General features: G+C 38.5%; 1 protein-coding gene across 3 annotated transcripts in view; it reads right to left on the bottom strand.

Annotated features, from left to right (window-relative positions):
- The window catches only part of LOC108667473 (phosphatidylinositol 4-kinase beta), a 63,654-nt gene that overhangs the window by 16,347 nt on the left and 29,257 nt on the right, over nt 1-18,050 (bottom strand). Inside the window, exon 1 of one of the 3 annotated variants that reach the window (XM_047885686.1) lies at nt 6,406-6,422. The exons of the other annotated variants lie outside the window; for them this stretch is intronic. The gene's annotated coding sequence lies outside the window, so the exon portion shown is untranslated. Of the gene's footprint in view, nt 1-6,405; nt 6,423-18,050 lie in introns of those variants that run through there. 3 annotated transcript variants of the gene reach the window in all.

The raw sequence follows: 18,050 nt of genomic DNA, 5'->3' as shown, positions 1-18,050 counted from the left end.
ATGTTTTTAAATTTCACGAGCCAATGAGACTCCAGACAGCAATTGACTGACGACACTCTGCTTGAAAAACGGCTTCTTGAGTTTCGCTTTCACTTCAGAAGATGGATCTTGCATCTTCTAATGAGCTTTCACGGGCTACCGTGAGAACCTCGCGACCGTGAGTCATGGAAAACCAAGCAAAAACCATTACGGTGACTTGGCAAAGTAATGATAAGAAGTTTGTTTCTTTCATATTATTTTCTTAAAACTCCAATCTAAGGAATGACAATTCTTTGTAAGCTACTATAGGTAAAGTTCAGACACGCAACAGACTTGTTTCTTGAACTTATAGAGCGGGGCTTGATATTTTTTACTCTTTAACTATTTAATTTGCGTTAGACCTTCAAATAATTACCATCACTATCGCAGTACGTAGAAATGGATTTGTCCAGAAGCTAAGGACGAATTCTGTAAAGCGCCTACCAAATATTTATAAATCCCATAGCAGCTCAGGTATGGCAACGAGAACAAAATAAATACTTTCACAAAACTGAAAAAAATTACGGTGTCGTTTCATAATGTGTACCGTTGAGGATAAAAAATGTGTTTAAACGGGCAGAAAAACGTGTAATAGTTGGAAAATTTCGTGAATGTACTAATAATTTATTAGAATACTATGCTTTTCGACTCAATGAAGCGAGATGATCAATGGAAATAAGAACTCTTTTTTTTTAATCGTATGAACACATTCCAACTTAAGTTTGACCTCTAGCCGAAAGCAGCTTATATGTTAGGAACAATTAATACGCCAGCGAGAATCAAGCAATAAGTATAAAGTCTTTCAAACAGAAAGAGCACAGTTGGTGGATTTAGTTGTTATTGTTGTAATCGAACCCAGCCAAGGCTAACGAATCAAAGACAAGCAGTTGTCTGCTCGGATATGGCTAAGAAAAAGCTGCTCCGAAGGCTTGCAGACAAACACGTTTTTGTATTATAGAAAGTAAAAAAATATACTGCGTTCAGCCAAAAAAAAACGTTAGAATATACGAACATGAACGCCACATCATTGGATGACAAACAATAGGTCAACTACACTAGTGCACGAATGAACGAATTAATGGTTTAACCACAATACGTAGGATTTCAACATAGGCATTCAGGCTTTCACTTATTTATGAAAGAATGCAGGCGTCTTGATATCAAATATGACAGTCTACAAAATTTCTACGTACTAATAAAAATGAATAAGGGCAATCAAATAATCTAATGCAATAGTTTTGGCAGTAAATTAACTGAAACTTCATCACACAAAGGACCTTGTTAACAACATAAAAATATTTTGGTTTTCTGGCAGAAGAGTTTGCTCAGAAGACAGCTGTATCCGTATTCGCTGCAGTGCGTCATTTCTAACAGTTGACATCTTCATCAGTGCAAACGCTCATAATGATTGCTTAGAGAGGTGAAAAATTAACACCCAAGCCATAAGCTGAGTAACTTCTCGATTCGCGAGTTTCAATTATATTTCATTATTAGCACTGAATAAATTAACTAATTATATTTGCTATTAAACGGCATACAAATTTAATTGTACTGTTCTAACCGTACGCATTCAATTGCTAAACATAAACAAACGCAACGCTTTTCTCGAAAATAACCAAGGCTTTTTTATGTGTTTCTCATCGATTTGACGTTACAATGTATCAGAATGAGTCGCCGTACTGAGCACTCTAGCCATAACTACAAAACCTTTCACTAGTTTTTACACAACCGTTCCATAGAGCATTTAGTGCACTCCAATCCCTAACTGAAATCATGAAAATGTGAGAAAGTTTATTAGATTACAATGCCCATAATTATAATGTAAACCAGCATCAGCGAGTATGGGGAAGTGACTGCATGCATTATAACCACGCAGAGCAGAAAAAGGTGTTGCGAGCAAGACTGTCGCACTAACATATCCTGCTTAGTCGCACTAACATATCCTGCAGGACTGTGTCGCACACAGTCCTGCTTAGACGTATGCTGAATAATGATAGTCTCACCACTCGGCAATTTCACGTCTCTTGAAAAGAAGGTTGATGTCTGGTCCGTTGCTCCCACAAGAAAAAGCTAATTGCTAATGCGCGCTCGTAAAAAACCATTTCCAATACTATGAATGACGAAAAATTATATACCAAAAGAAATAAATTAAAAATATTTGAAAACCATATGCAAAAATGCTAAGTTAACAGATGCAGATGGCGCGGTAAATACATGGAAACAAAATGACGAGTCTATGAAGATAGTAGTGATGGTGCAAAAAATTAGGCGAAAAATACGAATAATTCATGTAAAATTTAATGACAAGGTACGAGGAAAATGAGATCGAATATTTACAGCTAAGCATGTACCGTTTGATGCGCGAGCCCCTATTAAATTGCAACGATATCTAGCCCTCTAACAGGTAGATAAAAAATGGCGGAAAATTCACGGTGAATGCACGAAAAATGTTTGCACCAATTCTGTTGCACGAGATGAGAATAAATTGAAACAAATAAGCAGACAGACTAAGCCCCCGGTATTCTCAAAACACAAATTAATATACAACGGAACAAACTTAATAATAACAAAAATCCCAAATCATAATCTTCTAACGGTGCTGAGTGCTTAGGGGCTTTGTTCAAAAAAAAAAAAAAAAATCCACCCGCGCAAAGATAAGAAAGAGGTCCGTGTTGTTTAGAGACCACATGAAGGCAACCCAAAGAAATCTACAATATATTTTCAGAAAGTTGGGTTGTTCGAGTGTGGGTTTGGATTCAAAACAAGTATTTTAAATGAAATCGTGTTAGGGTCAACATAGATCAGAAATTTTAGATTCAGTCATTTTAAACCTTGGGAAAAATTCCTCAAGTAAAGTACGATGAAAATTCAGAAATACTAATTTTCTTTTAATCGAGCTTGGTTTTTCACAACTTCAGTTTTGGAATCATCCTGCAAGTAGGCTGTGGGATGATCCTGCGCGTATCTACATTAACTTCATATCGGAAGACCCCAAATTCTTGAAATTGAAAACTTGCCTTTGTGTCTTTATAGTGTGATTCACTATAAAGTGTGATTCATATCCTATGTCATATGGCACACGTACATCCTGTCATATGGCACACATACATCCTATGTCATATGGCACACGTACATCCTGTCATATGGCACACATACATCCTATGTCATATGGCGCACGTACATCCTGTCATAAAGCACACATACATCCTATGTCAAATGGCACATGCACATCCTGTCATATAGCACACATACATCCTATGTCATATGGCGCACGTACATCCTATGTCATATGGCGCACGTACATCCTATGTCATATGGCACACAATTTCTCATCAGCTCGTTAAGACTGGACGACACAGTCGTAATTTAATCGGATCTCGCGTATTAGAATGGTACTAAAGGTAGCGGTATATCATATATTCCAAAGCGCATCTCATTATTCAAACTCGTTGGATAACAAACGGGCGAGCATTGATCTATCGGGTACTATAGTTTACTGAAAAATTAGCGAGGAATTTTGCACACCCATCCGATGACCGTCAATAATGCAGATTTATTGTAACCAATATATCGAGGGCGGCATGATCCCGTTTCCGGAGCTCCGCTAATAAGTTTCCGGGAGCAAGACTGGAATGACGGGCTCAGGGTTAGTTAACCCAGAACAGGGTTAGTGGAAACTGGCAGAGGCGACTGTCACGCTATGCGGTGTGATGACAATGCAGGAATTCGATGCAAGCTCACGATGCATGCAGAACACAGATCGATTACTAGATAATCGCTGCGTAAAAAATGCGTATCGAGGGCCGGACTGTACGTGATGATGACACGTGTCTGCATGCATGATTACGCACAAATGCAAGCAATGAGAATATTAAAAAACTACGCATATAATACACTTATTCTATGTTACTTTATTTCGACTTTTGAGAACGGTGAAGCAGAACATTTTTAGTTTAAATCGTTTTGAATTATATCGTTTTGAATTATAAGGCAGCAAGCGCGCAAAAATTAGGACACTCCGGTGAATTCAGAACTATAGATTTATAGTTTAAATTAGCTTAAATTATAATTATAATTTAATTTCTATTTATAACTATGAAGTTGATTTAAAAACTTCCTGCTTAGGTTGGCTACTTACATTCGAGTTTAATGTCTGAAAGTGGTTAATACAATATTATAAAAGAAATCCCATCCGTGGCACCAGTAATGACGGTCATCGTTAAAGCATTTGTGGCGATGGTACCTGAGGAGGTGTCGAGGTCAACGTATGTACGGTCACGGACGACAGCCACAGCTACGGGTTCGTGGCGCACTAGCATTCACTCGGAAACGCATTGCAATGCGAAACTTCTCTTCTGTCACTAGGATTTATCAAGGCTAAATTAAGTTACAATGAAACGGAAAGCTAAACCTCTAGTAAACTAATTGAAGCACTATAGTTGCAAGGCCCTTACACACAAATAGCATCGACTATGATAAATTAACCCTCAAATTAAAGTTTAGACCTTCGTCTGTTCACGATCATCACGATACAAGTTTAAAGCCATCATAAACGAACGATGACGAACATAGACGATGTATACGAACACGAAGAATAAAAAGCTTGTTGGCAGTGCACGACTGCAACATCGATTAATGTACGAAGGTGCATCAAAAAGTTCGTGAAAGATTGACATATAGCTGAAAATTCTATGAAAAGAATATGATGCCTATATGCACCAGAACGATCATGTATCAATGTTTTATAAGGTGTTCTCACCTGAACCTTTAAATTGTGTTAAAATTGCGTGGCGCCGTTTAAAAGCAACAACTGTTTATGCAACTTGGCATCTGCCGAAATCTAGGCCAGGTCAAACGTCAAACTCATGGTGAACCTTGGGTGACAGAAGAGCCAAGTCATTGCCTCTCTGGAACACAAGTTTATGGTGACAGTGTCTCAAATAAATACGCAATCTACAAATGGATTAGTCGTTCCAGAACAAATGCGACCAAGATTGGCCCCCACTGAGGAAGGCCACGCACATCAGTTTGTGGGGAAAACATTGATGCCGTTCGTGATTTCTTCGAAAAAGATAAACGAATCACCACGAAATCAGTAGCAGACACCCTCGACATCTCCGTGGGTTCCGCACACACAATTCTGGTGGGCAGTCAGGGACTGAGCAAGCAAGCTTTCCGTTCGATGGGATCCAATTAGGCGTCGCACCCAGATCAGCAGGAATCAAGGGCAGATCTTTCTATGGAAATTTTCAACAAGTGGGTTGAAAACCCAAAACTTTTTCTGATTGACATTGCGGATTGTGACTGAGGATGAAACATAACTCTACCAGTATACAATTTAGAAGACAAAAATCAATCTAAGCAGGGGCTGTTTAGAGGAGAAAGTGGGTACGTCAAAGAAAAATCTAAGAGTTCAAGAGGGAAGGTCTTATGGGATGCAGAGATCTTGTTAGTTGATTTCCTCGGGTAAAAAATATTGCACCTGTTTATACGAGATTTATATGGTCGAGATTTCGAGATTTCTATACGAGATATTTATTACGAGAGATTGCGTAAAACTTTCCAGGAAATCGCTGAAAAACGCCTGGGGAAGCAGCATCGGCGGGCACTCTCCCACCACGACAATGCAGAAGCACATAGCGGTCGGTAGAAGGGGCTGTGCTACGTGAATTTCGATGGGAAATCATTCGACATCCACCTTATAGGACAGACTTAGCTTCTTTTCATTTCCAGATCTGACAAAATTTTTGAAAGATTACCACTCTATCAATTGAAGTAGCAAAAAGAGCTGCCCAAACAGGATTCAAATCGCATGACTCATTTTTACACAGATGGACTTCAGGGCTGGTATCGCCGTTCACAGAAATATATTTAAGTAGATAAAGCATATTTATGAAAATAAACGTTATGACTTTGATTGTTTTTTCAACTTGTTGTTTTTCCATGTACTTTTTGAAGCCCCCCTCCCCGTATGATGAGGTCGAGATGTATAAATTAAATATGCATAATAAGACTAATAATATAACTAATTATTGTTAGATATAATTACACTACAAATCACCAAACGGACTACGCATGTGTTTATCAGTTTCTGATTATAAAAATTGATTGGCTGAACAGAAAATCAAAAATGAGAATAAAAGTAAGTTCATTCATATTGCCTTACATGTAATAATGCTACAGAATTAAGAGCATCTCTTGAGAGATCAAATAATGTTAGAATTACCACAGTTAAAACACCTTTCATATCTAACAACGCGGATATGGATCTTACTTAACAAAAGGCAACTGTAGACACGCTTTTGTCCATTGGTATCCTGATAATGCCACCAGTGCAGTTGTTATGCAGTTAAAAGACAAGCCACGCATACGCAGAGAATATCAGACCTTTATGACGGAGGCCGTAGGTAGAATGTCCAGAACGACTGCGTTGCCCATAAACTCCCACTTATATTTGCATTATATGCAGAATTACATTTGAAGTATAATATATAAATTTTGAACAAAGATAAAACAGATAAGAAGCCTAACAGATTTTAGAACTCAAAAAGAAACTATAAAGCAGGGATGCGAAGTGTGTATGTACAGGAGAAGAACCTTGATTATTGAAAGAATAGATATGTATATTAAGGAAGAGGGGAAAATATAGCGTTGGCGCTGCAGCGAAGGCATCAGGGTTTGCTATCTAAGAAACATTGCGACACAGATTCCGCCTGGAACATGAATAGTTATTCTTCAGGAGGAGCATGGCGCCAGAAATGTTACGAGGCTTTACACTAAGTGACAGCCAAGTACATACCGACACCAGAACTATAGGCAGTAAAAATACTATTATAAACCGTAAAGTTCAACAAATTAAGCAGAACTTTAGTAACATACTAAAACGTATAAAATAAGGCATCATTTGAATCTAGAAAAAAACGAGGTAATAATCAGTGTAACACATCTGTAATGCAATAAAAAAATTTCACGTTTGAGAGTCGGAACTTGATCAACAGCGATTCTTATAAGTCATTAAAATTTTATTTTTATCAATGTTATGTCCATCCTCCATTACGTCGAAAAGGTATAATCGATCGTAGGAAATACCTTTTTCGGTCACTTCGCGAGTTAAAAAAGTGTGCGTATTGCAAAACTTGACACCGAACCAAAAGAGAAACTACCCTCTATTTCGAATGACAGAACACGGTGCTAAACTGAAAACCCTCCAGTACCATATAAGAAGAGGTCGTTCACCCATCAGAGCAGACCTCCAGTTTCGTCAAGATGACTCAGCAATTTAAATCGCAGCTTATGAGCAAGGCCAGGATTCAGCTTGAAGTGACCTATCATCGCAGCTGTGAACTGCCATGAGTGCGTGCATGCACACGCTGTACGAATGAGACCAGCTGTCTCGATAGTAGATACGAATTCTTGAATGTGCGAGCGAGTCTAACCTGAACAACGCTAGTAGCGTTGCAGATATTTCAATGACGTAGCTAAACAACTCTGAATATATGTCGAGATAGCGAATACCGTAGTAATACAACGCTGGGATAATACAATCAGTCATACAAATTAATGAAAAAGCTTACGCTCATACTCGAATTAATTAAACAGTAACTGAGAGAAAATAAGTAGCATAATAATTTTTTGTTTTTCTGCCAGGGTCCTCCTATTTTTTAAACATCTATCAGCCGCCAGGGTCAGTTCGTCAAAAATGGCATAAATAATATGTATGAAATCAATAAAATACATCTCATTACGATCAATTAAATTCATAGTCCGTCAAGCTAAGAATAATAAACTAAAAATTGCGATGTATCAAACATCACGTGATAGAATCATATGAAGAAACTAGATTAACAGATTTTTGTAACAATTGTTTCAACATTTAGCCAGATATTTAGGGGTAAATATAGTGAATAACTAAAATCGTTCTCTCTGAATTTTTACAAGAAAAAATTAATTATTATTATAATATATCCCACAACACGAGTTAATATCAGATAGTTAACGATTAGGGCACTGTTCCATTACCTTCTACTTGATTTATTTTTTGTCTGATCTGATACTATTTAATAACAATAACATATTTCACTGCAATACTTTAGCGCTTAGTTACAAACCTATTAACACAGGACAGGAGTCTCATGAGAATATCTCTCATCGCAGGTCAGAAAAAGGAAGGCTGCATAGGTCAAAGCAGAGGTGAGCGCCACTGTATCAAGGTATAGCGCACGCCACAGGGCGTGGTCGACAGACCGGTAGGGAAGGAAACCCAGGTTCAATATTGGGATAACGCACGATGAGCGTTGGGAGCTCAACACTCTTCCTGATCATGACACACTGACTACAACAAGCTGTCCACGCAACACTTTCCCTCCCACACGCCTATACCACACAACACTTTCTCTTAACTGCCGTTAGCCCTCCGTGTTCCTCCCCTCCAACTCAATATTCACTTAGTGCCCTCTTTTATTACGTGATGTTACGTTACACTGTAATTGCCGTACCGACGTTTTTACACTTTCAAGCCAAACACATATATTTCTTATAACATGATGTTACGGTACACTGTAATTTACTGAAACATTGCAAGGCGGTTATGGGTTAGTCCATAGTAAGGAAGGCAAGGTCTCATAATGATCCCAGAGGATGCAGTAAAAAACATCAATGAGTTTTCTAGGATTAATCCACAGCAAAGTAGCCACAAAGTAAAGAGTAATACAAAGATATGACTCTATTCTGGGAGGAACAATGCCGTGAGACAATCCAGCAACAATGCACATGACGACTCCGTCTTTACAACGCAACATCTTTAGCATTCTGAACGCAAGACATCCGTGATCTCAGATGGGATCAGAAGCTCGACAAAGCGAGGCAACTGACCGAGTCAACAATGCCGATATCTCCATTTGCGAGCACTTCGAACGTCCAACTTTAGCAAGCAAGTCCCCGGGAACTGAATAGTTAACAACAAAAAAGGCGACTAACACGCTGGAGAAAGCGTCGGAACTGGCACCATGTTCAGATTATCGAGTTACACGTGTAAAAAATTACAGGTATAGTATTTTGCACTCCCACGAGCAGGTATATTTGAATATAGCCACTGGAAACTATATGCGTTACTAACTTGCAGCAGAACGTGGTGATAAATTTTTGTAGGTACCGGTATATCGTAAAACAGAAAGCGTACCTATATATATATATAATGAATCTGTATTACCTTTAGCTATCAAGCAATTCTTTTCGAATTGTAAAGAAATTCGCATAAGTTTTCCAAGTTATCGGAAGAATATGTAAATTATTTTCAGTAAGGTAAGCGAAAAAGAAGCTAAGAGTCTTAGATTCACCCTTATGGCTCACGTATCTGATTACCTTAATAGAGTTTGTAACTAGAAGATTGAGAAGATTTGCATGCAAAAAATTAACAGATTTACATATCTTATCCACACACTGTTCGCAAATGAACAGTAAGAGGACAGTATCTTTTTATCCGTTCTACATAATTTTGTTATCAAACAAATAAAAAACAAGAATTAAAAGATTCTATTGTGATTGCCATAATGAAACTGAACCAAGAAAATTATTGAGAGGAACTTTATACTATTTTTAAAATTTGCGCATGCGTATCCACACTATACAGCCTATTATACTCGCAGAAACTTTCTCTGTATAAATGATCAGCGTTACACGAACCTAATCATGATTAACCTCGTGGACAGCAACGCAACGATGTGCACTCATAATAATATCGGCTTAATGTAGGCAGTAGGTACACCAAGACGTCCTGTACCGACGCAGACGAGTGCGAGTTCTTCCTTGTTACGAATTATTATAAATTTATCAACAGATTTTTGTCCAAATATTACTTGCTAGCATTACTACATCTGTGATTGTGCAACGAGAATGTTGGACGAATGTCAAGTACACGACACACTAGCTGAGCGTCGTTCAGCAGCCTGCATGTCCATAGCAGGTGTATAGGAAAACAAATCGATCGTACACGTACAAGGTGAAATTAGGGTAAGGTTGATGAGCCTTTACTGGTCTCGCTTGACACGCTCGATACTTCCTCACTGGACATGTTTAACCTATAGGTACGTGGTCTACGACACGATAACTATACAACACGAGTCAAGGAGCTGGTTAAAGCAGACAAATTTCAACTATCATATGCTGCTACATCAGCAATTTTCATACAATTCAGATGCCAGAGATCGAGGCGCTCTAGAGTAGAGCTTACTGTTCAACGATAAGCTGCTATCGATGGCAAATTGTGTTTTTAAAGACTGGATGAACATTTTTACAGTATACAATGACGCCGATTCATTTAATTTAATGAAAAGAAGTTGAGAAGTCTTTGATAATAAATAAACGAGCTGACTACCCAATAATAGCCATAAGGCACTGACGAGTGATGATGTCTTCGCCTGACACACTTCACACAACCAAATGCATGTCGGAACATTTATCAGCGAGCAGAAACAGATAAGAAATGTTTAAGATTAGGTTACAATTCTACATACCAACAGACGTTACTTAGCTGAAACCGTTCACGAATGTTACACGGCAGTTCTAAGTGTCCAGTGATGATTTATGCTCCACTTATTATGCTTGTCTCAAGGAGTAAGGAAAATACGTTAAAATATGTGTAAAATATTCCAGATTGTCGTGTGTCTCGGTTCAGTCATTCAACTCTAGAATTAAACCTAGAATTATCTCAACTCATTCATAAATTCATAATTCAGAGTTAGCAAAAAAAGAAAATCAGGGACAAAACCAAGTGAATGATGTGATTCAAAGCATGACGGGGGAAAAGAGAACACAAGACATGCGTGACAGAGGAAGATGTTGGTTCCCAAGCTGCCAAGCAATCAGAGCTTATCTCGCATCTAATCAACAGCAACATGACTCACATTCGTATCTCGATCGAGAGGCGCTTGTTGATCTCTCGTGCTCACCAGATCACGGTTTGTTTACGTTCAGACTTCACGCCGGGACTCGATCGAATGCAAATATACCGATTAATGCTTAATTCACATATTTTTCGCGTTAGGAACCATGCAAAGCTTGGAATAAAGTCACGGAAAGTGATAAAAATCAATTGAACCAGGTTATTGATCTTATTATCTGCGCAAAGCTCGGGGTAAAACCTTGAATAAAAAAGAAGTTTAACACCACTAAATTCTTCCATACAAAAAATATCAGACTTGACTTATAACTTATTGCCTGCAACACTAACACGGTTGAGAAGTAATGAATTTTAACAAAACGGTGGACAGGCAACCGTCGGACATGAATAAGACTTACAACGTTCTCATGTGACAGGAGAAAGGATGATCTCTTAAACACGCAAGGACGTGCATACAGTCAATACAAAGAACAATTGCCGCACCTGATGTCGTGTCCGGACCGTGGATGCGACAGTGCCACTATAGGGTAACTGTCGTGCGACATAGCACATAAAAGAGGGTTGACAAAACTGGGGGTAAATTCCCCATGAGCGTAAATGGACAATTCTTTTTTGGTGGTAAGGTCGATGGAAAATTTAGTTTCCATTAAGCCTTACATAAATATTTTACTTTTGATAACATATGTGGAAGGAGTTAGATGCTCATTTTGGTGGATTAAATTAGTAAACTAAGTGAAAAAGAATCGGAGAAACACGCACTCGCAAGCAAGTCTTAATTTGAACTGAGGCGGTAGCTCCTACTTAATTGGGTTGGGTTGCTAACTTGCTACATCGAGAGGAAATTTCATAAAACTTATTCCCACGAGAATACGAGATGGACGGAAATTATTAAATACTAATCAATGAAAAAGGCTAGTTGCAAAGGGATTTTTTAATCTGTTCAGGTTTCAACCTGCAAGCATCGTGAATTAGCCTTTAGCAGGTTTTCCCGCGTTTTTAAATACCCATTAGAAACGCACCTATTAAAGTGAAATAAGAAATTCTTTAAATCCAAGTGAATTTAAAGAGGCACAGGATATCTTTAACAGTATATCTGTTTAAAATAATTAACGAATGCAAGAATAATTTTCCTACTTAAAGTTGCAAAGACGATAAGCCGCCTCAAACTACCATCCTAACCAATGTAAAATACGAGTAGGTTGAGAACGACTATTTAGGATCCGAACATGGCTTGAAATACGAATTCCTTGGTAAAAAGCGTGGAAATTTCAAATACTCCTTCAATCTTTGGCTGAAAGTATTTGGCTGAAAGTTTTTGGCTTCTGAAAACCAAAAGAATGGCTGGATTTGATTGCATACAATTTATTGATAAAACGCATTTCACCTGGTTATAACTAAGAGTTTTTATGAGCCCTGTGAGAAGGCGAATAAAGCCTTCACCGAAAAACTCAATCACTGAAGGTACATACATACATCACAAGACGATTTGAGAGCTTACATGAAATATTTCAGATTAAAACTGGCAATTCGTAGCATAAACTAAATAGAGTCCGGAATTTAACTCTAAACCACAGCACCCTAAAAACTATTTCAAATTATTTCTGACCTAAATATTATTCTCTTTGGAGTATCCTATAAGGATAAAAATTTTACAAAGCCTTCCTGAATTGTCCATTTATCACGCGGTAAAAGCCTAACGCGCAAGTCCACAAATTGCGCCATAACTTGTGTCTCGTGAAAGCATCGGAAGAATCTGTCTTCCTGAAGGGCACAGCAGCAAGGACACCAGAGGTATTATAGGATAAAGTTTTCCAGAGACTATAAGGAACTGCGAGACAATGGAAGACTGCCAAGGAAAATACTAGTCGCTACGATACAGGTGGAGAACCTTAATCGTCCTGCAGTTTGAAGTGGACTCTTCGTTCGGGTTTCAATCACTTTCATTTCCATTGCATCGCAATCACCGATTTTCAGGTTGCAATGACTGGAATAATATTTGAACGTGTATAATACCAAATGCAAATCACACTAAACTACACAAATAACACACTAAATTACAATGTCGCTGTGTGGTGCGTGGGGCTAAGTGGTGTGTGGCGTTTCTGCTGTGTGGCTTGAAGGTTGCCTCAACAATTATGAGAAGTGACGGGAAAACTATGATATACTATTGGCAAGATGATTATAAAAATAATAGTCATTACAATATAAGGCAATGCAGCTGCGAAGAAGCAGGAAGCAGTACATATCTCACTTTCGCATTACGTTAATTGTGTCCGCTTCATTCCAGGAGATGCCGCATAAAAGGCGAATAGTGGAACTCTCACTCTTAAAATGGATCCGATTGGGTCACATGTAAACTCTCACTTTTCAGCTAGGTCATGATCGGGTCACAAGTCAACTCACACTTTTAAAATGGACCATAATCGGGTCACAGCTTAACTCTCAACCATAAACTTGGTTTTGCCTGGGTACGTAAAATGAAATGTATACAGTGAGCGTATGAAGACTCAATTTTGATATTTCGTAGAACGAGAGTACTTGTACGGGGGTGCTACATTAATTTCGAACATAATACTTTTTTATGCTGAAGGACAAACAATTGTTCTCGCGTCTAAGAACGCAAAGGCAGAACTGCGATCAGAAACTTTCTGAAGCGGTCCCTGAGATTGCGTAGCGGGAGAGGCTCCAAAATCCGACGATTGCTCGGATTTGAGAGCCTGGGCAAATCGAGCGTCCAATTCCCTGTGCGCACAATTTTAACTGAGAAAAAGCCGAGAAAAAGGGCGCTAGCTTCTTGCACTGGTCGGTAACGGAACAGAAAGGTTAGCACCACAAACGGGGGCGATCAAGTCCCACCAAGGTTCTGGGCGCCAATTGCTGATTTATTGTTGTTGAGCAGGAAAGCTAATAAATAATGTCTGCGGAATGCAATCGGACAGTTGAATGCAATGCAAGTTAGAACAATATTTAGGCATCTGTTGACAGGAAACATTTGTGATTTCAAGAAAAAAAAATGCAAAAACGTTGCAGCACGTAATGAGTAAGAAAAAAATAGTAAATAAAACTTTACCAAAAATAGTAATAATCAACCGTAATGTAATACATACAATTCCGAAAATGAATCTGAGGGTTGGTAATGTAATACTAAGATCTTTACATGTGCTTATAGTTTTTCAACTAAAACACCAAACGACGGTTAATTGAGCTATAAACCTTGAATGTTCAAAATAACGATCAAAAACACTGCCGATGTAGAACATCAATATACCAGCCTATTTAATTTGAAACCATTCGATCGACTCACAAGATTCTGCAAAACGGTCTAATAGTTCAAGGTTATATACATACATTCTTTCCTTGATAAATGGCTCGAAGTTCGCGTTACGAAGCACAGGAGGGGCCAATTAGTGTAGTCTGATATATTTCCTGAGAAATAAGCCATAAAGACATAATGTTCCGCCAGCGGCGCACGCTAATAGCGGCATAACTGTTCTGCCTGCAACGTTGCGACACTCAAGCTCCGTTATAACCTCGCGCGTGCACACGACCGAATACCTTTGATGAGCTGCACTCAATTGAGACCTCGACCGCCACTAGAACAGCAAGCGCTCCCACGCGGCTGCGGTTGTAAGAGGAGTAAATACAAGAGCGATTCTTTCAAGGGAATGGCGCGTAAAAATGTACGCGTAACAGGTTGAGTTTTCCTCTGCCAACTATTCATCCTTGCGGTTATAATATAAACGTAAATTTACTGTATTATGTGTAATGGAATAGATAAAATTGTATACTAATTCATAGTATGCAGTGATGACCATAAAACAAAGATGGCATGACAACATAAAGCGACATCTGTTGTGATAGGTTATTCATGTGATATTTTTGCACGCTTTAGTGTTAGTAATTTGGTCAGTGATGGGTGAACGCAATACGACCATTAAAAGCGTCCGTCATGATGCGTAACATTTATGATGTTTTCTAATATCTGTGCCGAAGTATACATTAGTTACGATCATAACATAAAATAAGATACGGTAATCAAGGCAAAACGAAGCGGATGACCATCGCTGAAATGATGGACTGATGAGGGAAGGACTGATTAACAAGAGAAAGGAGGGTGAATGAGGGAATGTGGCTCGGGAAAGAAAAGACGACAAAAATGACGCTCAAGCGTGTCAGCACTCGGCCTTACCACAGACGTCTGTTCTCCGCCGCTTCCTCTATACGCATGCGCCGAGAAAATTTAAGTGTGCGAACGTTTGACAAATAACATATTTATCGTTCATTTAACATCGCCACAAACTGATCTATCATATCAACAAACAACGATATATCAACCCCTCAACGCTCATTTGAATATACATTATTAAAAAGTTGAAGGTCGCAGGCATAAAAGCAGTGGAAAGAGAGCCATTATCAGAACACGATAGCGACGTGTCGAAATAGAGCTCCGCAAGCGACGTCCTAACGAGCATCGCCGCAAATAACTAGCAACTTGAGCAGCTTTTGTAAAATGTGGTCGCCGAGCGAGAATAGAGCCTAATGATGCGGCGGATAAAACCGGCTCAAGGTCCCTAGCATTTCTTATAATAATAGGTGTATATTTGCATGATGATAAATTATTTGCATAATAACTGAACAGATGACAAGAGATATCTGCAATTTTTGCAATGCTTTCACTTTTCCAGCGCTGAATTGCTAAACTCGTCAAAAAATAGTGGGGGCATTGAAGTTTCGTAGAATTAATTTTAGTGTTACTTATATAAGCTGAGAAAATTGACTGCTCGATTATTAGACTTACAAAAAAAGTATAAAAAACACACTTATTGTGGACGCATCATTAAATGAGGGAAGAGATTGCCACTAAGCACAATGACACCTTTTTCGCCATTTTTTCGTTCTAGAGTCGCACTTGTTTGAAGATTAAAGCGCTTGTATCGACTTGAAGCGCACGTCTTATCACGCATGCGCAAGCTAAGAGAACGAAGCGCAGCGAAAAAAAGTAATAAAAATGCAGACAACGTTACGTTGCGACGAAGCGTGCGACGTGCCGCATTTTTATGCCAGGCGCGATACAGATGTTGATTAGAGATCATACATTCAGAGAACGTCAATAAAAATACTAGAAAAATAACATTGGTGTATGTATAGAGTGAACACAAAGGAAATTTAATCAAGTTGTATACAGAAATGAGATCTGAATCACAGAGAAGCATTTTAATACTCCGATAGCTTGAAGGGTTCTTAAGCATTAATTAGGAACACTCAAATCCCCCTGAGCATTTGTAAATCGCTATCTCTAGGCCGGTATGCAAGTATACTGTTATCTCGAATGCAATAAATTCTGACGACTAACTGATTCTCAAGAGAAGCGCTCGTATCTCTACCCTGTTTATATTCAAAGGTAGAACTGTGAAGCACAATACACAAGGACAGATTGGGCATTCCAATTATTTATAACGTGACCTTGGTTTATATGGTCCATTGTATTGATCTGTGAAGAGCCAAGGCCGATCGAGTTTGCGGCCAAACGTAACATTTATATTTTGTTGTTTATAAATTGTATTACTACTTGGTCTCGTACTGAACTATCATAGACTATTTCAAGCTTTTTGGTCAATTGTATTACCAACTCGTATTTATAAAACTTTTTCCCTTAATTTATAGAATTGATAAATACGATCAATTAGACGACGAGTTGCTTCCTTTTAACGCACGATTTTGCTTCTTGTCAAATCCCTTACTTGATCAATAATTGTCGAGTTATCTATTCAAGAATAACCTAATTAATTACGTACACTGAAAAGGATAGGATGTCTCAATATCCAGATCTTTTTTCGAGCAACAAGACATAGTAAAAAGTAATCAAAGGAGGTCTCGGCCGCGTTTCCTCTTCATTCAACGCGTAATTACAAGAGAGGAAATTGACTTCAGGAGAGACGACAGAGCAGGTGGCGTCGGCAGGGCAAAACCAAAAGGAAGGGCGATACTTCATTTCAGGTCGAGTGCATCCGCCGAAAGGGGATAGTGAAATTAATCAGAGTAGTTAATTCAGCTAAATAACATGATGATCCAACAACATATTCAAGATTTTAAAGCTTATGCGTGTTTTAAAAATTATCCCATGTAAATTAAATTCAGATATTAATGAGTATGGAAAACAGGCGAAAACGATTGGAACTTAGCATAAATCATGACCTGATGAATTACCCATTAAAAATGTATTCGTAAAGAACGGAGATGAAGTTCACCGCAAGAGAAGCAATGGTGAGACGATGATGGTTGCGTGACTAGAACGAATTTGTTTCCTGCTAGCGTCTTAGCATCTGTCATTTTGCGCTAAGAATGATATAGGTACCAAGTCTCGAGCTTATAGGCTATTTGGATCTCATGGACCAGAGGGCATTAACTCTGCCCTAAAGATTGGGTAAAATCCATGCACCAGGATGTCAGGAATTGATTTCCGTAGATCATCGAGAATTTGTCAGACATAACACCGGTACGAGCTGTCTGAAGTAACGTCTGCTGTAAGCTTCGGCTTTCAAGCATCAGTCTACTCAGAATAAATATATATGTGCCGATAAGTATTATTATGCTTATAAGTATTATCGTACCGAGAGAAACTACGAAATGTATTTACTCTGTGAAGATGTGTCACCTCCAACATGGTCTTGACAAAACGTCGATGTTTCCTAAGTATCAAATAATACCAACGGAAGAAAACGGCATTTTGATCAATAGAAGATAAATGGCACGCAATTTGAATGTTTAGCTATTTATTAAATAATCAAAATTTCAATCAAATGTATTAAATTACGATTAATAATCGCAGAATAAAATTGTTGGATTGACTTCATCAGTAGAGAAAAGACAGTAATAATTGGAAGTATTTGGGAAATTTAGACCTAAAGCCCTGCAAAAGCGTATTCATGGACATGACGCAATTGGCCTTCGAAGTAATCGAGTATACAGATGGAGTCAGAGGCCTCTGAGCTTGAAGCCAAGAGGTCACATAAGCGACGAAAACCTCAACATAATCGAGCAGAATACTTCCAGGAAATTCCTGACCCCACCTTTGATAAAAATATTTATACAATTGCATGGAGCCACAATACAAAGACCATCGAAGGGAAATGGA

This window comes from Hyalella azteca, unplaced genomic scaffold, assembly GCF_000764305.2.
Source record: "Hyalella azteca isolate HAZT.00-mixed unplaced genomic scaffold, Hazt_2.0.2 contig2766, whole genome shotgun sequence".
NCBI lineage: Eukaryota > Metazoa > Arthropoda > Malacostraca > Amphipoda > Hyalellidae > Hyalella > Hyalella azteca.
The sequence above is the reverse complement of the archived record's forward strand: the minus strand, read 5'-3'. Positions and strand labels throughout refer to the sequence as shown.